The sequence below is a fragment of the Mustela putorius genome, unplaced genomic scaffold, assembly GCF_011764305.1.
Source record: "Mustela putorius furo isolate JIRA1106 unplaced genomic scaffold, ASM1176430v1.1 tig00003903_pilon_pilon_pilon, whole genome shotgun sequence".
In the NCBI taxonomy this organism is placed as follows: domain Eukaryota; kingdom Metazoa; phylum Chordata; class Mammalia; order Carnivora; family Mustelidae; genus Mustela; species Mustela putorius.
In genome coordinates this window covers 1,799,748-1,823,153 of record NW_025422051.1, presented here as the reverse complement: position 1 = coordinate 1,823,153, position 23,406 = coordinate 1,799,748, and the positions used below count along the sequence as shown (strand labels likewise).

Sequence of the window (23,406 nt, the reverse complement as noted above, 5' to 3'; positions counted from 1 at the left end):
GCGCCCCCTGTAAACAAAAGGAGAAGCCAGGAAGAACAAGGAACTTTTATGAAAGGGGGAGCAAAGTGGGTGTTGCAAGAGGGGATGTGAGAGAATGAAGAATAGAAAGGAAATGTCAGGGGCGCAGTTGGCTAAACGTCTGACTCTTGGTCTCTGCTCAGGTCGATCTCAGGGTCGTGGGATTTAGCCCCATGTCGGGCTCTGTGCTTGGTGAGGTCGGCTTGGGATTCTCTATCTCTCCCTCCCTCTGTGCCTCCCCCACCTCTCTCTCCTCTCTCTCTAAAATAAAAATAAATAAATCTTTTAAAAAAGGCAATGTCAATGATAGGAAACTGAAATCGCAATGATAGCAGCTACTATAAATTTCCTGCTTTAAATCTGCTAAGTGCTCTTCACCAAATATCACGAGTAAAGCACACTACTCTGATGTAGGTATGGTCATTCTTATTTTACAGGTGAGGAAAGTGAGGCCCAAAGTGCTTCTATCACTCAAGGTTTCAATCTAGGCTATTGACCTGTAACACATCATGCTGAGGAATTCGACTGGGCACCAGAAGGAGCTAAGATGCAGGTTTCCGATGACCAGGTCAGTCTGCCTCTGTTCCTCCACACCTTTAAATCTTCCTGCATTAAGCACCCCTCACCCTCCTTTGCCTTCCCACAGTTTATTCATATCGTTAAGCTCCACCATGGCCATATTCATTGTTTTTATTTTAAAAGGTTTTATTTACTTACTTGGCAGAGAGAGAGGGAGAGAGCACAAGCAGGGGGAGTGGCAGAGGGAGAGGGAGAAGCAGGACTCTATCCCACGATCCTGGGATCAAGACCCGAGTGGAAGGCAGACGCTTAAGCGACCAAGCCACCCAGGTGCCCCCCATCATGGTCATATTCTTGAAGTATTGGTTCATATGTGTATTTTATCTCCACAACCCTTACTGTTTCCTTAAAGGAAGGGATCTTGTCTTTCTGTATCTTTCCCAGAGCAGTGAGCTTAACACACACAATGATTAATTGATTGATTAGGATTCCACCAAGCATTTCATGTAAGCTCCTTTCTACCTGTTACACTTTTTAAAAAAGATTTTATTTATTGGGGGGCCTGGGCGGCTCAGTCATTATGCGTCTGCCTTGGGCTCGAGTCATGATCTCAGGGTCCTGGGATTGAGCCCCATGTTGGGGGTCCCTCCTCAACAGGGAGCCTGCTTCTCCCTCTCCTGGTTACCCTGCTTGTGTTCTCTCTCTCGGTGTGTCTCTCTGACAAATAAATAAGTAAAATCTTAAGAGAAAAAAAAGAGTCTTAAAAAAAAAGATTTTTTTTTTTAATTTGCCAGAGAGAGAGCAAGAGCACAAGCAGGGGGAGCTGTAGGCAGAGGGAGAAGCAGACTCCCCACTGAGCAGGAAGCCCAGTGCAGAGCTTGATGCCACCATCCTGGGATCATGACTTGAGCTGAAGGCAGACGCTTAACCCTCTGAACCACCCAGGTGACCCTGTAACACTTCTAGAGTGCCTGATGTGAACACCTTCATCATCAACTTCACCTGGGAAGGCAGCTTTTCTGCAAATGTGCAGAATGCAGTGCTGGGCACTGGCACTTTTGTGATCTTTCTTAATTTTCTCTACGTGTATAGTGTACATCCCCATTTTTCAAGATAAAAAAAATGAGGCCCATAGAGGTTAGAATAACATGTGTCCAAGTGTTAGAGTAAGCAATCATTTTCTTAAGATTTTATTTATTTATGTATTTATTTGTTAGACTGACAGTGAAAAAAAGATCTCCAAGGTATATTGTGAAGTGACATAAGCAAGATTCAGAGTATTATGCAAACTTTATGTAAAGGAGTGTTTGTGTGTACATATCTAGAATACCTCTAGAAAGAGATACAAGACACCAGTAATCTTAGTTGCCTCTATGAAGGGAAGGGAACCAGATGGGATGGGGCATGGTATGGGAGGGGGATGGTTTGGGATAGGGAAAGACAGTGGTGTTTTGTTATAAAAGCCCCTGGTTGGGCACCTGAGTGGCTCACAGTTGGTTAAGCTGCTCACTTTGGCTCCCCTGCTGAGTGCGGGTCTGCTTGTCCCTCTCCCTGTTTTCCCCTCCCCACCCCCAGTCTTGTGCTCTCTCTAATTTTATTTATTTATTTATTGGGGTTGGGAGGGAGAGGGAGAGGGAGAGAATCTCAGACTTCACACTGAGCACAGAGCCAGATGCGAGGCTCTATCTCAGGACCCTGAGATCTTGACCTGACCTGAAACCAAGAGTCAGACATGCAAATAACTGAGCTAACCTGGCACCCCAGTTAGTTAGGTTTTAACAGAAAGCCTGGAGGCCAGAGAACATGGTCATGCCTGCTCTGGGAAAGTTAGAGACCTGCCCTGGCAGCATTCCAAAAACAAAGCCATAAGGAGCTGGATCAAACCAGACAGGCCCATGACAAAGAAAGCCAGACACCCTGACCAAGTAAAGGAGGAAAGGTATGAAACAGGCTCCCAAGAAATCCCATCCCCAAGTAATAAATATTCCACCCCCTTGAACAACTGTAAGTGAAAGATAGAGACTCAAAACCCCAGGGAGCTCAGCTTTCCCCTGGAGCTCACCTGCTCTCGCATCTTGAGAGTGTACTCTCTCTTTAATAAGCTTTTCCCACTTGTGCTGCTCAACCACCATGTCTGGTCTTTCCTGCAATTAGAAAGCCTTTGGTGACATGCAGGGATGGGCTGGGTAGAGGCTTCAGGGCCTGGGGATCTCCCCAATCCACCTGGTAACAAAAGAATGACCCAAAGATATATTGTTGATTATTATTGCACTGATTTGCTTGAACACAAAAAACGAGTAACAGATTGATTTTATCAAACTATGGATTTATCTAGCAGAAAGATGAGAGAGGAAAGAAGGAAAACCACAGCCATATTTGGAAGTGGTGAACATTGTTTTCCTCTTGTGGGGTAAGCTGGCAACCAGCAAAAGGTCAACTGGGGGTGTTCTGCCCTTGGGCAGCAGACTGGGTCCTGGGGGATGGGGAACCAGTGTAGATGTTTATGGATTCCCAGGGGACCTTGGGAATTTAATTCCCAGCAATGTGTGATAGGCTGTGTCTGTGCTACATCTGTCACTGTCTTCTCTGTCTCAGCTCTGCTAACCAGATACCAGCAACTTTCCCAGAATTTTTCATCTACACCTCTCAGTCACTCAGCACTCACCCGGGTTGACCATGAGGGTTGCGGGTTCCTTCTGATGCTGATCATGAGTTAACTTTGGGATCATGGCTATGCAGCAGCATTTGAGAACCTGGACATTAGGGGTGACTGGGTGGCTCAGTTGTTAAGTGTCTGCCTTTGGCTTGGGTCGTCATCCCAGGGTCCTGGGATTGAGCCCCACATCGGGCTCCTTGCTTGGCTGGAAACCTGCTTCTCCCTTTCGCACTCCCCTGCTTGTGTTTCCTCTCTTGCTGTCTTTCTGTCAAATAAATAAATAAAATCTTTTTTTCAAAAGATTTTATTTATTTGACAGACAGAGATCACAAGTAGGCAGAGAGGCAGGCAGAGAGAGAGGTGGGAGGGAAGCAGGCTCCCTGCTGAGCAGAAAGCCCAATGTGGGGCTCCATCCCAGGACCCTGGGATCATGACCTGAGCCAAAGGCAGAGGCTTTAACCCACTGAGCCACCCAGGCGCCCTTAAATAAATAAAATCTTAAAAAAAAAAAAAAAGAATCTGGATGTTAGGTGGCGAAGGAGAGCAAAAAGCCTAAGGATGATCATCATAACAATAAGAAATGTTGAAATCCACTGTATGTCCAATTTCTTCGTTTGCCTAAGCCCAACCTGGAGAGCAATTCATGAGGATTAATTTCGTCAATATTGGTTAAGCAAGCAGCTATTTAGTTAATTGATTGTTCCACTTCTAAGGTATTCATTGAGTGCAATAAAATGTGTTGCCCATTGCCCAGACTCAACTTTGGCTGGTGAGCAAATAAAACTTCTATCTGATAAATTTATGCTCATCTATTATACTTCTAATGCTTGCACTATTTCTTTTGCTGTTTGAGCCAGAGTCTGATATAAATTATGGATAACATGATCTAGTTCAGGAACTCCTAGCTAGAGCATAAATCCTTGCACTAATAGTGAAATAATGTCTTGGATACTCCTGGTAAGGGAATATGTCAAAATAGTAATAAAATGAGAGCACAAGGAAGTTCAGCTTTGAATGCCTGGAAAGGCTGAATGAGTATACTCAAAAAGTATAGGCATATTTTAATATGGCAAGCATAGGAAATCCATCTAATTACACCAAAAGAACATCCCAGGGTGCACACCGAAGAGGAACAAACGTATTTTTTATGGTATCACTGACAATGCCTTTCATGTACTCATGAGTGCATACCCTGGAGGTTAAATGCAGTACGTGTAGTTAAGGGCACCTGGGTGGCTCAGTCTGTTAAGTGTCTGCTTTCGGCTCAGGTCATGACCCTGGGTCCTGGGATCAAGAAGCCCTGCTTCTCCCTCTCCCTCTGCCTGCTGCTCCCTCTGCATGTGCTCTCTCTCTCTTTCAAAGGAATAAATGAAATATTTTAAAATGCAGTATTTGCAGTTAAAAGACCTGAAAGGGTCCTTTCTGGTGTAGCTCTAAGGTGTCGTTTTACCGGTGTCTCTTCCCAACAACCCTAGTCACCCAAAGACAAATCATGTAAGGGTCTATCTGGGAATATTCTCTTTGAGAATGCACTTGCACCTGTTGAGCATACGATGTTGTTTTTGACAATATTTGATAAGCTGGAAGTGTTAATAAGGTGGAGCCTGATAGAGGAGGAATCATCATAATCTCATGGGTCCTTCTGGAATCATTTCATGTGAGGGCTTCTAAGCGTTTTGAGACGAAGATCACATTATCATTAGAACTAATGGCTAGATTTTATGTCAGGGGAAATTAAACTTTTGTGGAAATTGGGATGATTTTGGTTTTAAAAGATCATCAGTCCATTCAGTTCTGTCAAAATTTAATAGGTCAATATGATTAAGGAAGTTTTTATTTTAATGGATGTACCTTACACAATTTCTTAAGTATTTCACCTGTAAAGTGAGATTCCCTATTACTGGAGAGTAATGAATATACTATCCAAGTGGAAAAGCAAAATCTATTACTGGTTTTTGTTTGTTTGTTTTGGCAATATATATTAGCCTTTTAGTAGGGGAAAACTACAATCCAAACATAAAACTAATAAACCATTACTCAAGTGTTGCAGGGATGGAAAAACTTTTCCTGTACTCTTTTATGTTCAGTGCATGGGGCTTGCAAATTAAACTGACAAAAGACAGATGAGCAAGACAAAACACTGTTTTTTAAAAAAATTTTATTTTTTAGATAGGGGGATAGGGGAGAGACAGAGGGAGAGGGAGAAGAAGACTGCCTGCTGAGCAGGGAGCCTGAAGAACCCCAGGACCCTGGGATCATGACCTGGGCCAAAGGCAGACACTTAACTGACTGAGCCACCTGGGTGCCCTGGAGAGAGAAAATCCAGCATGGAGCCCAACACAGGGCTCTATCTCACAACCTGGAAATCATGACCTGAGCTGAAATGAAGAGCCAGATGCTTAACCGATGGAGCCACCCACGTGCCTCAACCAGTTCTTTTTTTTTTTTTTTTTTTTAACACACACACAGTGTACATACATGCAGAAGTGCTCAGTGATAAGTAACTCAGAAAGGTGGTTAGAATTGGGAGGCTTATATACCTGACTTAGTAGAGAAAAGGGAAGGGGGAAAGACTCTTATGAAAAGAACAAATAGGTTTCTTAGGAAAGACAAGTTTTAGGAGAACAAAAGGGAGCTTAGAAAGTTTGTGATGTTTGTTTATGCAGGTGCAAGTAGTCTTTGCTTTTTCTTCATGGCCATGAAACTTCCCTGGAGAGGGGATTTATGGTAGATTTACTCTGGGTCTCTTTCGGGAATAAATCTGAAGCAGGAATTTATGGAAGCCTCAGTTGCCAGAAGTTTCTACTTTGAGTCAGATAATGGAAGCTCTGAGAGAACTTCTTTCTACATCTGTTGATTCTCAATTGCCTTCAGCCAAAAAATAATTGTTATGCCAGAGTTGCAGATTTTGGGGTGGCATATTCTATTCTCCTTCAGTGTTGTTCAAAATTTTGTGATTTGGGCTGAAGGGTAGCAGAATATGGCACCCTAAAATATGCCTCTTTGACATGCAGATTATTTTGAGCTGATTTTTTTTTTTAAAGAAAAAGAAGACACAGGAGAATCTCTGAAAACAGAGCTGAAGGAACTTTTTGTAAGGGAAATCTCCATTTGTAGGGGTGTCTCCCTCTTTGTACCAGGAAGAGAAGGATGATTTATTTTCGAGAAACTCACTTCAATTGAGAATATGCCTGACTTAAATCTGCATAACAACCTTACTGTACTTTTCCTGGGAAGTTTCCATAACTGCTCCTCCCCCTCCAAAATCTTTCTTTTGTCATTAGCTGAAGATGGTATTTAAGCTGGTGGCTTGGGCCATTTGGGGGAGTTTTATTGTTTTTCTGGGTATCTCCCATGTATATGTGAGGTATACATGTTATTAAACTTCTGTTTGTTTTTCTCTTGTTAGTCTGCCTTGTATTACAGGGAGGTCTTGGCCAAGAATCTAGAAGGGTAGAGGGAAAATATTTTCCTCCCCTACAGAACAATTGAACAAAACCCATTTGAAAATGTTCAAATGTTTTGTTTTGTTTGAAAGTAGGCTTCGCATCCAGCATGGAACCCAGTGCAGGGCTTTTATTCACAGCCCTGAGATCCAGACCTGAGTTGAGACCAAGAGTCAGCCGCTTAACTGACTGAGCCACCCAGGCACCCCATTCAAATGGTTTTTGAGGCAGGGTATCTGAGCTCTGCTTTTCTTTATAGCTTTTCCTGGGTTATGATAGTGGCAGGGCAAGACTTGGCCATGTTTCTGGAGTAAAATTTCCTCACCAATATTTTCATAAAGTTTGAACCAATTTATCTTTACCATTGTGAATAATTTCACAGAGAATACATTAAACGTCTGGAGATGGTCTCTGGGGACATTAAGCAGCCATCTTGGCAACACAAATGCCCATTATTGTGATGAAGGATAGAAGCATGCTTGGACAGATAGGGCATAGATCACAGAAAACAGCTAGGGGCCCCAAAGATTTCTCTAGTGTCACAAAAGCTGTAGCTCATCTTTCTTTTTCTGGAGATCCCTAACTCTTTTTGCTTTCAGCAGTCTTATGATGAGCCCCTGGTTTTTGAGCAGGTTTGCTTTCGTGGGAGGAGATTAGCCCGGTTAGAAATGCCTGAAGGTGAGCTTGCTGTAAGGCCTGCTCAGAGGAAGGAAAGGACTGCTGTCCTATGAAGCCAAAGCCGGGGCTCTGGGACACTGGCCTTAGACAACTAACTCATCAGCAGCTGAGTTCTAGCAATAGTGCCCGGCTGCAAGATAGGTCTTCAGCAGCTGTCTGAAGACCAGTGTTCTGATCATCAGAATGAATGCAAGCAAATTGGCAGGCATTGATATCATGATAATATATACCAAACAATCATTTTGTTGTATTCTTTGTGTTTCAGTAATACTAAATTTATCTGGCATTCTTATAACAAACTATAGAAATGATCCCTAGTCTTTATCTGGCTTTCTTATAAATCGAGGAGATGCCACATATACGAACTACATCTACCAACACTATATTATACGTTGTCCTACATTTAGCGAGAATGTTATACACAGGTCCAGACTCTTTTCTATAGACATCTATTTTTTAAAACTGGCCGGCAATACAGCAGTTCATTTTATTTGATTTACGCCTTTTCAAAAATCTCTTCCCTCAGTGACACTGCAGCTGTTCCTTACCATTCTGTTATCATGCCTGTTTCTAAGAGCCCACTTTCAGGTCATTGCTTCTAATGGCCTGTAGGAAGGAACTGGACAAACAAGTGTTAGTTTGTTAGTAAGTGGTGTGTGTGGGGAGGAATTCCAAATCTGAACCAGGGCCCAGGGCAATGAAACAGTTCAGCTCTCTAGTATGGGCTGTGTTAATGGGTATCTTTGAGTTCCTTTGCTTTGCTTGGATGTTTCCTGCCTCCCATTTTTTTTTTTTTTTTTTGGAAGTGGCTGTCAGACTGACACCTCAGGACAATATCACCACAAACATTATTTCCAGCAGTCTTTGCAAAGCACTTGTCTGGGAATATCAAAGAAACACAGGACTCTCTGGATTCTTGGGAACTCAGTCTAATTTGGGATAGTAAATACTCCTGAGAACAAAGTAACACATTACACATCGATCCACTATCAAGTGGTTCAACACTGAAGAAAATCATAAAGATTTCCTGGAATAGATCTGTGTGGAATCAATTTTCTTTAGGAAAAGTGACAGATACATGTACAAGAGGAGAAATTTCACCTTATTCCTTTCTAGGTTCTTTGCCTGGACTAATAATTAAATCAACATAAGACAGATTAACAAGAAAAAAATTTCATAAGTATAAGAACCCATTAAAAATATGAGACCCAAAGGGCAGCCAGGTCACTGAAGCTTATAAAACAGTTTGAGCTGAGGAAACGGGTAGGAATCTGGGATACAGAGGAGAAAAAGGCCATTCACAGAAAGGCAAGAATAGATGGCTGGAGAACAAAGGTTGCCTTGTTATGTAGACAAATTTCTTAGGTTAAAGGTATTGCTGGTAATAGCTCTCTTCCTAGTACAGGCCCACCATCCAATTGTAAATTTAGGCAGTTGAGGAGGAGGTAAAGTGCTTTTCCTCAATCTGCTGGATTTTGATTGCCTTCAACTTAAAATAATCCTTATGCCAAAAAGACATATTTTGGGGTGGCAAAATCTCTCATATGCTTTGGTGAGAGCAGGAGAAGGCTGTTGAAATAAAATTTTCAGAGAAAGGTAAAATCATGACTCTCCTACAGATTCAAAAGTCAACACATGTTAAGGAATTAATTTTACTCGTATTAAAGAGAACCAGAGCCTTCCAGTAGTTCAAGCAGTAAAACAGACTTTATTCAGGAACTACTGTATTAGGGAAAAAGAGAGCTCAGTATAGAACTGTGCTCAATTCCAAATACAACAAAGGCAGCTGGGGACTTAGAGCCTAGGAGCAGAATGAGGGGATCAGTGGATGGAAAATTACTGAGAGGAGACATCAAAAGGATAGGGAGACTTACTAAATTGAGTTAATAGGATTCTTGCTAAAAGCAGGACAGGAGGATGGGCCATTAAGGGTGGGGAGATTCTTGCTGAAATGATTTAGGATGTTGGCTCCAACTGGGCTATGCAGGTCCCCCAAGGGGGTAGAGTCAACATCAAGGCCTCACTGAGAAGAGTGCTCAGGGAAACTTGACCAAAGTTCGGCCAAGTAGAGTGTCGGTCACTTCTACGATAAGAGAGAACAGGTGGATGTTATAATTGGTTCAAAGGAAAAGTCAAAACGGTACAGATTTATATGAAGTAAAGGAATGTTGAGGCAAGTTGCAAAGGTCCACAAAAATGGTTTTGCCACAGAAGGAAGGAAGTTAATTAGAATTGCTACCAAACAGGACAGATCTTACATATCTATCAGCTACCTACATCTTACAAAGATGTGCAAAGTAGCTCCAAGACAGAGAATAGGGCTAGAATCTGATAGGCTCTAGGCGATACAGAGTTCTCCATTGAAAGGCAAATATTTCTCCTTAAGGAGCTTCTGGCAAGATGAATGGAGGGTTAGGAGCAGGGAAGTTAAAAGGAGGAGTTTAGGAAGAGTAAGGAAGTCACAAAAGGTTAACCCGTTTGGTTGGATTTGAAATGTGATCAGTAGGGGATACAGTGTTTTTTTCAGGGTGAAAGAGAAGATTTAATTTCAGATTCTCTGAATCTTTTTTTAAAAAAGATTTTATTTATTTATTTGACACAGAGAGAGATCACAGGTAGGCAGAGAGGAGGGCCAGGGGGTGCAGGGGGAACCAGGCTCCCTGCTGAGCAGAGAGCCCGATGCGGGGCTCCATCCCAGGACTCTGGGATCACGACCTGAGCTCAAGACAAAGGCTTTATTTAACCCACTGAGCCACCCAGGCGCCCCAGATTCTCTGAATCTTTAATGAATGAAGATCCCATGTATGCATATTTGGTTCTAATGGCTTTAGGATTCCTTTCTGCTGATTCTAGCTGCTTCTAGTGCCTGTGGCCTCAGAACTTTTCACTGAGCCGGTTATTCTCTGAAGTTGTTCATTAATGAGGTTTTTGAAAACCTTTGAACAGCTTGGAGACAAAGAAGATGAGAAATTTGGCTTATTTTATTTCTATGTTGGCTTTGATTATTAAAATAACTCTGTACTCCTTGTAAAGTTTCCCCTGAGAACAGTTTTTCCTCTGCACATTCTCTTTTTCTTCATCATGTTAATGGCTGCAGCATTGCTCTGATGAGTCAAAAGGAAGGATTAGATCTTCACACACCACTTGCTGGAATAGAGGGATCAAATTATGGAGTGAGGGCCCCTGGGGGGATAGGAAGGTGAGAGGAGGAATGGGGATACAGGTACTCGTGGTGAGGGGCAGGGAGTGTAGGAGAGACATAAAAGATGAGAGCTAGGAAGGGCTTATCACAGCAAATGCTTTGGCCAGGAAATGGGGGTAAAATTCCATTTCTGCTGGAACACGCCCACACTAATTTTGCTTAAAAGGTTATTGAATGCAGCTTTAAGGGATGAAAAACTTTTCCTTGCTCCTCTTAGGTGTTATGCCCTAATAATGGGTCCGTGATTAAAGGAGTGAGACTGATACAAAGCAAAGGTCAAGCAAAGCTTTATTTCACGCCAAGCATCAAGAACCTAACCAAACGTTCGGGGCCGCACCTCTTACAAGAGAGAGCGACCCTTCTCTGTTTCAGTCTAGCTTTTAAGGGCAAAGGCCATGCAGTTGGGCCTGGCCACGCACAGGTGGCCAATGAGATTGTAACACACACAGGAAACTCCACAGGGATGCTAGGTGACCAGTTGAGTCACAATTTACCCTAGTAGAGGGTATAGAATGAGCCTATTACACCTTGATTGGGATTGGCGCCAAAAAGGCTCCCAAAGGGCGGGGCCCATACTCCTTGGTAACCAGGGAGGCAGTATGCATCCCCTGCCACTGATCGATGTCTCCACCTGGCCTGACCCACCTTTGTATCTGGGCTTTGTTACCTGAAGCTGGTTTCTGGGACTTGTCTCCAAGTAACTTCCCTGGGGGAAGGGGAGCAGGGACAGTTTCTAAATAGGTCCTTACATTCCCCCCTTTTCTTTGGAGACTAGTCAAATCTTTGACTTTTTAGCTAGTTCTATACCCTCCTTTTAACGGCGGCTAGATTGTTTTGATGACTCCAGTGTGATTTACCCAAAAACAGTATTTCTCTACTAAGGTTATGCAGAGGCCCCCTCCTCATCAGAAACAGTACGTTAAGCCCCCCCTTTTTTTATTCGTAATTGCTTATACCTCCCGCCAATATCTTAACAGAGCCAACAATGAATTTAATGAACTCGGTTTTTTTTTTTTTTTTTTTTGAGTCTTAGTTTAGTCCATGATTGGCAGGGTCCATTGGCAGTGGCATCCACCTCTGGGGGGGCGTTCTCGTCCTCGGCTCGTTTAACGTGGCCCATATGAATCCAGGTCCTGATGCCGTCTACTTTTATTGCCATGGGGGTGGTCAGGATGACAGTAAATGGTTCCTTCCAGTGAGGCTCCAAGCCTCCCACTTGGCAGCAACACATCCAAACTAAGTCCCTGGGTTGGTGAGGATGTTGCTCCACCTCCGATTCTGTCCCAGTGTGGGCAGTCCAGATCCCTGTATGGGCTCTTTTAAGACAGACTGTAATGCCTACAGTGACTGGAGTACAGACTGAGCAGCCATTTCTGCTATAGCAACCTCTTTCTTTTCCCTCTTCCCATTCTAGTTCTTTCTGCATTTACCGCCTGACATTGAACACATCTATCAACCATATCTTGAGCCATACACCCTAATTTAGAAACCTAGAACTGCTTGCCCATAAGCTTTTTAAACTTGCGTGTCCCCAAATGAGTGCCCTTGAAAGACCCGCGGATCCCCTTACCCAAGAATCCAACACTGCCACTGGATGCAATCAGCAAGAGGTTCTTTATTGTTACGCAGGCGCCTGCGGGTGGTCAGCATCTCCTGCTAGCTGAGCACCCCTGGCTGGGGTGGTGCAGGATTTTTATAGACAGGTACAAACAAGTTTTGGGTGGGGTGCAACTGATTGGTGGACAGTTTGAACTTTTGAAAAAGGCATACTTGGTGTTAGTGGATTGGCCCTGGAAGGGCCCCCCCCCCCCCCGCGCGAAGAGAAAGGCGGGAAGGGGAAACAAAGAGGGGAAGCTTGACCTTATTACTCAGCAGAAAGGCATCCTGTCTACGTGACCTATGTGACCATGCAGCCCCCTTGCCTACATGACCATGCCCCTGCTATTAGGAGAGGGTATCTTGTTCAAACAGGAGTCAAGTGTCATGCCCTAAAAGCCAAGCGGTTACAGAAAGGCAAAAGAGCAGTTACATTGAATTCAACCCTGGGGGAAGGGTCTTTTCACTGCAAGGGGAGGAGGGGTACTTTTACACAACAAAAGAGCAGTTAATTAGTTAACGATGGGGGGGGGTCTTTCACCCCTGATGTATTTGGCTTACTAATTTTCTTCTAGTCTTAGTCTAATCTCCTTTGTAGTCTAATTTAGTCCACTCTACCATAGTGAGTGCTCCCTTAGTCAGTTCATAGAGGTCGCACCATCTCCACCAACAGCGGTATCCACAGTCTGCAGTAGCCCAACGTCCCAAGAAACTCCCTCATGGAGACCAAAGCCTAAGTAAGTGGTGTGGCTCTTACAAAGCTGTGTTTTCATTGCTGACACCCAATACCTTTTTTCTGCAGAGTCTGTAAGAGGGCTCTCATCCCCTGCAAGCAAGACCCATAGTCCTCAGCGGCTATTTCTACTATTCCCACTAACTCAGTCAGGTTCTTCCTTTCAAATTCCTCAGTTTTCTGAAGTTTCTTCCTTTTATCTGGGGCAGACTGACTAGCAAAGGCAAGATCGTTTACACGAGTTATCGTCCATCTTCTCTGACGTTTACCTTAAGTTGTCTAGCTTAGGTAAACAAACATTTAATAACAATCTAATCTAGAATTTAACACCCATAAAGCCATGTTATTAAAACATAATTTTTCTCTCTAAAATAACCACTTCCAGAGATCGCCAAATCAGGACTAACTCGTTTGAAAAACAAGTCCAGTTTTAACAAACTTGGCCTAATTATTTATATAAGCTTAGAAAGAACAGTAAGTAATCATATAGATCTTTTAGAATCTGCTTTGCTGGAACTTTTTATAAGGAATCTCTAGGTTGAACTTTTAGTAGCCTCTCTGGGCCAGAAGCCAAGCCACGTACTTGCCATCAGACATGCCTGCAATACCTGTCAGATTTGGGCGAACTCCTGAGGTGCCCAAAGTAATCTGAGGCTCCTCCTCCTACCAGGGAGTGACATTCTTTACTTACCTGGTGAGGCTGCTGGGAACTCTGTAAGCAAGGTATCAGGCCAACAGTTCCAAAGGGCTTTACGGCTCCAGGTTTTACAAAGTCAACCTTAGTTCCTTTAAACTGGCCATACTGAGTCTTTTCAAATATGATGTTCCAGTCAAAGCCTTGGTAAAATAACCAGTGTCCAATGCTGTCCTGTACTTCTTCCAAGGAGAACAGATTTTTATTGAACTTGCAAATGACTAATTGCCAAGGAAGACCTTACTGAGCCCTTTTGGTTTCAGAGGGTTCAGATAGAGAGAAAAGTTGAATGCCTTGATTCGTTTACAAATGAACACCTTTACATCTCTAAGTTACAGGTAACTTAAGAAAAAGTTTCCCTAGTCTAGAGGAGCAAACATTACAGAACCAGTAATGTTTAAAACATTAAGAGGCGGGGCACCTGGGTGGCTCAGTGGGTTGGGCCACTGCCTTTGGCTCGGGTCATGATCTCGGGGTCCTGGGATCGAGTCCCGCTTCGGGCTCTCTGCTCAGCAGGGAGCCTGCTTCCCTCTCTCTCTCTGCCTGCCTCTCCGTCTACTTGTGATTTCTCTCTGTCAAATAAATAAATAAAATCTTTACCAAAAAAAAAAAAAAAACAAAAACATTAAGAGGCACAACATTACAACCCTTCAGTTCATCTAGTCCCATGTTACTAATTCTGGTTTAGTCTGAATGTAGCCCTTACTTCTGTAAATCTTTACCCGTTTCAGTTCCCAGGACTTTAACATATCAAAGACCTGTATTTGTCCTGAAAGTCTTCCCATATGAATCTCCTTTAAGGCGGAATTCATCTTATAAGAGAACTAAAACAATTACAAATGAAAAAAAAAAAACTCAGAACAGATATAGTTAAATATCAAGTGATGACCCTTATCAAGACATTAAAATTTTAGGAAATGCATAGAACCTCTAGAATAATTACAGCATTTACCCAAATGCAACCCAAGGTTTATCAGTAACTTAACATATCAAGGAAGCCTTATGAGCCAAAGAGATCTCATTTACAACTCTGGGAAGGCAAGGAGAAAACCATTTACATTTCAATTAACCGAAGAAAATTTTGCCTTTTTAAACAGAGAAAACCAGCTTTTCTAATCCAGTGTCTTTCCTTTTTTTTAAAGTGTGCATCCTTAAGATAGGAGTTTTCTGGGTTTCCCTCCCTTCATAAATGATGTCGCAGACAAAGGGAGGGGGATCTTTCAGATGCTGTCCTGCTCAGTCCCTCGTCTTTTTGTTAAGGCCTGTCTTTATAAACCCCGGACCAGGCTACTCCATGGAGTAGATGACCATTATGCCATATGACGCCCCGCGAAACTCTGGGTGCAGCCCATTCAGACTCCGTAGCCGAAGCGGTGGAGCCACACAGACACATTCACACAGTCAGGGACTTCAGATTCAAACAGGTTGGACACCTCCCCCCACCAGGTCTCCCCTTCCATTCTGTAGGAATGGATCTAGCTCAAACAGTGGCCCCAGGCCTGTTTTTCTTTCTTATTCAAACAGGATCAGGCATTTGGTATTTTTCTCTCCTTTTTACCTATTTCCTACTTTTCTACAGAGTTGTTTCCCTTATTTCCATCAGTCTTAATTACACTTAGCAGAATTTTGTACCCTTAGAAATACCTTAACCTCTACTAAAGATTAAATAGAAACCACTTGTGAACTGTTAAAACAGAATTTAGATGGCAAATTTATCAATTAGTTAAGAACAAAACATGTTTACCAACAGATTTCAAAAGCACAAACTTAGTTCCAGCAACCAGCGCTCTCACATTTTATGCCATTTGGTTGAAGTTTCAGGTTAGCAAAGACTTTGAAAGCTACTTTAACAATTACCCATTGAAACTCTGAGACAGACAAACATCAGTTTAGTCATCTCTTTCTAACAGATTTCAACAGATTTTAACACAGATTTTTCTGACCTTAAGTAAAAACTCTAAAGTTTCACATTTACTACTGTTAACTCAAAAGACATGTTTATCCTAATTAACCCAACAAGCTTAACTTAGTTCCAATAATGATTAACGTTCCACCTGGGCCCACTCCACTTTGAATGTTTACCTGAGACCCGGGAGGGAAGATCCGGAATGGGGGTGGTTAGGTCCAAGGGCGCTCTTCTTGTTTCCCGACAGTGAAGAACAGAACAAAGTGCCACCAGAAGGCAGAGAAAGGGTTTCCAGTTCTAGGGCTCATCAGCTCCAAGAGAGGAGCACACACCATGCTTTCCCGCCAGCAAGGGGGAGGAGCTAGGCAGTCTCCGTCGGGCCAGAGAGGGCAAGGAATGTCCCTGAAACAAAGTTGTTTCTGTTTCGGCAGCTGCTTGGGAATATTCCTTAAAGTCTCTGTCTCGAGTTAGACTAACCCCAGTTGGCTCCAGTTATAGCCATTTGGAAGTCAGACTTCCCTTACTCTGTTTGCCCCATTCCTTCAAACACAACGAACAGCACAGCAGACAACAAAAAGTCAAGACAAAGACAACTGCAGGCCCAGCAGATCTTACCCAGAACCTGCCACCGGTGGGGACCTTTTGATCTTCTGACCGTCCAGGGGGACTCGAACCCCTGGTGACCACCTGGGGGACTCGAACCCCCTGACCGCCTAGGTGACTGCCTAGGGGGATTCGAACCCCCTTGACTGCCTAGGGGGACTCGAACCCCCTGGCGATCTACCAGTGGAGGGAAGGGGCATCCCCGCATCCTCTTCAGCCCTGGGGAGCATTGCCACGTCCGGCTTCACCCCAGTGGGCTATACCTGGAGCTCCACCCAGACAGACCAACCGATCTCACAGAGCACCTGGAAATCGGCGGATCCCACAGAGTAAAATCTGTGAGATCTTACCTTGAGGCTTTTCACAGAAATTCTGATGCTGGCTCAGTTCTCGTCGTTTAATCCCGGACGAGCCCCCATATGTTATGCCCTAATAATGGGTCCGTGATTAAAGGAGCCAGACTGATACAAAGCGAAGGTCAAGCAAAACTTTATTTCGCGCCAAGCATCAAGAACCTAACCAAACGTTTGGGGCCTCACCTCTTACAAGAGAGGGTGACCCTTCTCTGTTTCACAGTCTAGCTTTTAAGGGCAAAGGCCATGCAGTTGGGCCTGGCCACTCACAGGTGGCCAATGAGATTGTAACACACACAGGAAACTCCACAGGGATGCTAGGTGACCAATTGAATTACAATTTACCCTAGTAGACATTTGAATGAGCCTATTACACCTTGATTGAGATTGGTGCCAAAAAGGCTCCCAAAGGGCGGGGCCCATACTCCTTGGTAACCAGGGAGGCAGTATGCATCCCCTGCCACTGATCGATGTCTCCACCTGGCCTGATCCACCTTTGTATCTGGGCTTTGTTACCTGAAGCTGGTTTCTGGGACTTGTCTCCAAGTAAATCCCCTGGGGGAAGGGGAGCAGGGACAGTTTCTAGTATATGTGCTGCCAAAGCGAGCACACAGGGACAGTTTCTAAATAGGTCCTTACATTAGGGTCTCTGGGTAGTTCTGATAATTAAACTAACAAAAACAGATGAACAGGAGGGAAGCATACAAATCTGTTTAATATATGTTTTATGTGATGTGAGAGCTTTTATAAGGCCTGACGTAACAGACCCGAGTATTTTTTTTAAAATATTTTATTTATTTATTTGATAGACAGAGATCACTAGTAGGCAGAGAGGCAGGCAGAGAGAGGAGGAAGCAGGCTCCCTGCTGAGCAGAGAGCCTGATGAGGGACTCGATCCCAGGACCTTGAGATCATGACCTGAGCCAAAGGCAGAGGCTTAACCCACTAAGCCACCCAGGTGCCCCCCGAGTATTTTTATGCTGGGTTTGATAAGGAGTAAACAGTTGTTAGAGGCATATGATAGACAAAGGAGTATGAGGTACATGTAGTAAACTGAGGGAAAATTAGCAAGGCCTGTTACTTCAGATTCTTCTCAGAATTCCTGTCCCTTCAGACTGGGTGTAGTTGGGGCCCCTCTCACATGAGGGCCTTATGATCTGTTTTAGGAGAGAAAGATGAGGGAAGTTGCCTCTGCTGTTTTTTTCATACTCCTTCAGATTAAAATATTCCATATGCCAAGATACCATATTTTGGGGTAGTGTGTCCTGATCTCCATCACAGCCAAGAATCTTTATTCCTTTTTTTATTAAAAAAAACCATTTTTTTAATTATAAAAATGGTCTTATATTTTCTTCTGTAGTAGAATTCCCACAGAAACGTTAGGTTTTATGTTATTTGAGGGAATATTTAAAAATATCCATGGAGTCATTTTTCAAATGAGATATAATGGACACAGAACATTGTATATGTTTTAATTGTATAATGTGTTGATTTGATAAATTTATATATAACAATGTGATTACCACTGTAACATTAGCCCACACTTCTGTCATGTCACATAATTATCTTTTTTTTGTGGTGAAAACATTTGAGATCCAGTCTCTAGGCAATTTGAAGCATATAATAAGTATTGTTGACTATAATCACTATGCTGTGTATTAGATCTCCAGAACTTATTTATCCTACATAACTGTAGCTTTGTACCCTTTGACCAACTTTTCCCCACTTCCCCCCACCCTGTCAGCTCCAGCAACCACCATTCTACTTTCTGTTCCTATGAGTTTGGCTTTTTATTTTTAATTTTAATTTTTTAAATTTATTTTTTAGTTTTTTAAAGATTCATTTGTTTATTTGAGAGAGAGAGAGAGAAAGAGTGCGAGCACACAGAGGGAGAGGGAGAAGCAGACTCCCTGCTGAGCAGGGAGCCTGAACAGGACTCCATCCCAGGATCCTGGGATCATGACCTGAGCTGAAGGCAGATGCTTAACCAGCTGAGCCACCCAGGTGCCCTGATGCCCCAGCTTTTTAAGATTCTACATATAAGTGACAAAATAGAATATAGTACTTGTTTTTCTCTGATTTATCTCACTTAGCATAATATCCTCAAAGTTCATCTGTGTTGTTGCAAATGACAGGCATTTCTTCTTTCTCATGGCTGAATGATACTCCATTGTATGTATATACCATATCTTTTTAATCCATTCATCTGTTGATGGGCACTTAGGTTGTTTCCATATATTGGTTATTATGAATAACGTTGCAGTGAACATGAAAGTTCAGATATCTTTTCAAGTTCCTGTTTTTATTTCCTTCAGATATATACCTAGGAGTGGGATTCCTGGATCATACAGTAATTCAATTTTTAATATTCTGAGGACACTCCGTGCTGTTTTTCACAGTGTCTGTACCAATTGACATTCCCACTAACAGTGCACAAGTGTTCCCTTTCTGCTACATCCTTGCCAACACTTGTTATCTCTTGTCTTTATGATAGCCATTGTAACAGGTGTAAGGTGTGCCATGAACACACTGTGAAGGCGCACACAAGAGTTGTATCTTTCCACAATGTCAGCTTTATTCAATAATAAAGCAAAGTTAATCACAATGATAAAGCAGGTTCAAGATTCCAAACTCAATGACATTTCATCATGTGATTCAACTTGGCTTCTTAAACAGAGCAGGATAGAAGACAAACCACACAGCCAGTAAGATAACAGGTGTAGGAAGTTTAATGAACCAAATGCAAAGTCTGTCTGTGGGCACGCAGTTGAGATAAAGAAAACCTCAGTCCGGGTCAGCTCTTGGCACTTACTGCTACTTACATTCAAGCAGTGAAGGATCTTGGTTCTGTTTGGAGATCAGTTGGTGGCACTTGCCTTTTTTTTAAAATGGTCAGACAGAGAGGGGTCATGCCTAAAGAGTCTGACAGTTTGCTGCCAAAATCCTTCCCATTTTAAGGGGATTTCATTGGTTTCGGGTCCCTGCAGACCTTCTCTGGTTCTGCTCATTATCAGTTTTGCTCTCTATTAAGGTGATAGTTCATTGTGGTTTTGATTTGCGTTTCCCTGATGACCAGATGTTGAGCCTCTTTTCATGTACCTATTGGCCATTTGGATAGCTTCCTTGGAAAAACACCTGTTCTGGGGCACCTGGGTGGCTCAGTGGGTTAAGCTGCTGCCTTCGGCTCAGGTCATGATCTCAGGGTCCTGGGATCGAGTCCCGCATCGGGCTCTCTGCTCAGCAGGGAGCCTGCCTCCCCCTCTCTCTCTGCCTGCCTCTCTGCCTACTTGTGATCTCTCTCTGTCAAATAAATAAATAAAATCTTAATACAAAAACAAAAACACCTGTTCTGTTCTTCTGCCCTATTCCACATTGGATTGTTTGTTTTTTGTTATCGAGTTGTATGAGTTCTTTCTATATTTTGGATATTAACCTCTTTTCCGATACATGGTTTACAAATATTTTCTCCCATATCATAGATTGCCTGGGTCATTTTTGGTTAGATGACATTTCTCCTTTCTTTTTGGTGACCAGAGCAGGGAAAGCAGCATGAACCTCAAATATAAAGCCAGAAGGCTCAAAAACCACATTTGTATCTTTGGCTCCATTTAGGCAATGGTCACAGAGTACCCTTGGTATTCAGATGACACCCAACAAAGACTATGGTATCTTTAGTTTGAGCTCACAAGTGACAAAGACTCACTTCTTGACCAAACTTCAGTCAGGCTCCTCTGAGACCTCTTTTCAACAAGGATTTGTCCTTGGGCCTTGTCTGTCAACCTGGCTAGTCCAGAGAGAGAGACAGCATGAGTGTGGGGCAGAGCAAAGGGAGAGGGAGAAGCAGGCTCCCTGCTGAGCAGGGAGCCTGACATGGGACTCGACCCCAGGACCCTGGGACCATTACCTGCGCTGAGGCAGATGCTTAACATTCTGAGCCACGCAGGCGCCCTTAAAGATTCTTAAGTAAACTCTACACACAATGTAGGGCTCAAACTTAAAACCCTGAGATCAGGAGTGGTATGCTCTACTTACTGAGCCAGCCAGGCGCCCTGAGAATCCCCACTCTTGGTATTACCCCGGTTGCCTTTGGTAAGAATCCTGCTGAATTCCCCTACCCAAGATGTTTCCTTTTAGTAATTTTCCATTTACCAACCCCTCATTCTGCTCATTGGTTGTAATCTTCCCTTGTCCTTGTTATATTTGGAGTTGAGCCCAATCTCTTCCCTCTAATTTGATAGTCTTGACCCATGAAGGGGTCCAGAATAAGCTACTATGGCATAAAAATTATTTTGAGAAAAAGGCATTTGAGTTCCTGAAATCTCTTATCTGCCTAAAAGCAGAGCCTCCCCAAAGAGCTCAATTGTCATAAATCCCCTTCCTGGGAGCAACCAGGGATGATTGACTCTTATCACTGGAGAGGAGAAGTCTCCACATAATGCCTGAACAGACATTGTCACAAAACTACTGTATCTTCCATCTGTTCTTGTAAGGGCCTATTTATCTTCCAACAAGTCATTTGTTTTCCTGTAGTACCCTTATCCCCTACCCCCTCCTCTATTAAGACAGTATATAAGCACCACATTTTAAATCCCTCTTCATGTTGTATATTTCTGCAGTGTACAAACAGGAGTAAAGATCTGTTTTTACTCTTGCTCATCTGCTGTAGGAGAGGAAAACAAGATCTTCTGCTCTTCCTAGGGTTATTGGCTGGGACTCTGCAAATTAGGTTGACAAAAGATTAAAAAGAGAAAAACGAGTAGTTTATTAATGTGTGCACTTTAAATACACATGGGAATAGCTCACTGATGATTAACTCAAGAGAACACATTTTTAAAGAGGTGACAAGATAAAGAAAAAGGTCTTTGGGTTTCTAAGGGTGGTAAATTATGGGAAGGTAAACATATGAAAGAACTAATGGAAGATAAGGGCTAGTTAGAAAACTTTGGTGTGTAGACTTTTCTCATGCTCTCTCTGGGCTGGTAAGTCTAGAGTTGTCTCTGGTGATTAACTTCTGTCCTTCCTGGTGGAGAGGAGAGGGGAAGCATCTTTACAAATTTATGTCCTAATGGTAGGCAAACAGAGGGAGGGCAGAGACCTTTTCTTCTCTCGGCTTCTTCTCAATTGCCTTTAGCTCAAAATAAATCCTATGCCAAAGTTGCATATTTGGGATGGTATATTCTGCTACTGTATTCTGCTACTATTCACTGTACTTTGTAAATTTAATTTATCGGATCCCAAACACTGAAAGTAAGAGAGTAGAGGAAGTTTTTCCTCCCTGATGTATCTATTGAAATAGCCCTGAATGAGGTCTTCTGTACCATGTTAACAAGTGCCAGAATAATTTTTTTTAACAGAAGGAATTTTAAGAGTCTATAAGTTATTTCCTGCCTTGGTTTCTCCCTTTTCTTTAAAAATACCCTTGTGTAATCAAAGCTTATTGTCATCTCTCTGGCATTATGCTACCGAGTGCATGAGGTCAGTTATATTGGCTTGCTCATTTTACTGAATGAAATTTTGGTAATTTTTTTAAACTGTCATTTTTGGTGGCCTTTCCTTACTAAGCCTTCCCAAGCCAGACACACTGAAGTGTAGAAAAAACACTTTACACCCATTTTCCTTTTTTTTTTTTTTTTTTTTTTTTTGAGTCAGCAGCAATGGTTGTGGTACACGTGTGAGGTTCCAAACAAGTAGTATCTAGTGAGAAATTAAGTGCAGGGTTATTTCCATGCTGGCTTTGTGGGGGATTCCACTCTGTGCTTGCATTCAAAGGCTTTTTTTTTTTTAAAGATTTATTTACTTATTTGAGAGGAGGGAGAGAGAGAATCTCAAGCAGACTCTTCACTGATCACAGAGCCTGATGTGGGGCTTGATCTCTTCACCCTGAGATCATGACCTGAGCTGAAATCAAGAGTCAGACGCTTAACCAACTGAGCCCTCCACACATTGCCTCAAGGGCTATTATTGAGCACCCATTTGCCAGTCCTTGTGTTAGGCACTGGAATTAGAATTGAGGATGAAATCAACATTGCCCTTGCCCTTCATAGTACTTACAGCCTGCACTCTATTTATTTCAGAGAGAGAGAGAGAGAGAGAGAGAGCAAGCAAGCATGAACGGAGGGAGGTGCAGAGAGAGAAGCAGACTCCCCGCTGAGCAGAGAACCCAGTACTGGTCTTGAACCCAGCACCGTGGGATCATGACCTGAACTAAAAGCAGACCCTTAAGCAACTGAGCCACCCAGTTGCCCCACAGTCTATAATCTAGACAGAAGCCTGGGCCTCTATTCAGGTCATTTCTCTATGAATAAACATGAATAAAGGTTCCTTATGGTCCTTCTGGAGCCTGTAGGGAAGACAGACCAAGGCCCCCAAAGAAACGATTTCATTAGGGTAAAGTATAAAGAAAAAAGGTATGGAGAGAATTTTTAGCCAAAGCTCATAAAGGAGATAACATGCAAGATTGATAGGTTAAAAAAAAAACAAAGGATATTCTATTGGGAAAGTCTTAAGTCTTGGAAGAAAGAAACATCATGGTGTGTACAGAGAACTACAAAGAATACAGTACAACCATTAAAATAAATCACAGAGCAGGGAGTTCCTGGGGAATGGTTGTGAAAAGCAGGGAAACCAATGTCCTGGAAATTCTGTGTGCCAAACAATGTCCTAGAAATTCTGTGTGCCAGGCTTGGGCTTTTGTATGTAGCCAATAAAAGGTTTTCTGGCTATACTGTGGAGGAGAGATTTAAGGGAGCTGTGCTGGTTATCTGCTGTGTATTCCACTAGATCCACTTTCTGTACTCTTTTTCTGTTTTTCTCTATGCCCAATGGGCTGAGTCCTTAGAGACCACATTGCTTGTGCTCTCAGAGCTCTGGTTATCCGTAACTGCTTAACGAACCACCCCACACCTAGTGACATAAAGCAAGCAAAATCATTTTACTACTATCTCTCACAATCTAGGGGTTGACTGGGATCAGGGAGGCTGTTCTAAGTTGAGGCTCTTTCAG

General features: G+C 42.9%; 1 protein-coding gene across 1 annotated transcript in view; it reads left to right on the top strand.

Moving 5' to 3' along the window:
- The window catches only part of PAGE4 (PAGE family member 4), a 155,274-nt gene that overhangs the window by 27,205 nt on the left and 104,663 nt on the right, over nt 1–23,406 (top strand). The window contains exon 2 of the mRNA XM_004755106.3: nt 456–586. The gene's annotated coding sequence lies outside the window, so the exon portion shown is untranslated. The remainder of the gene's footprint in view (nt 1–455; nt 587–23,406) is intronic.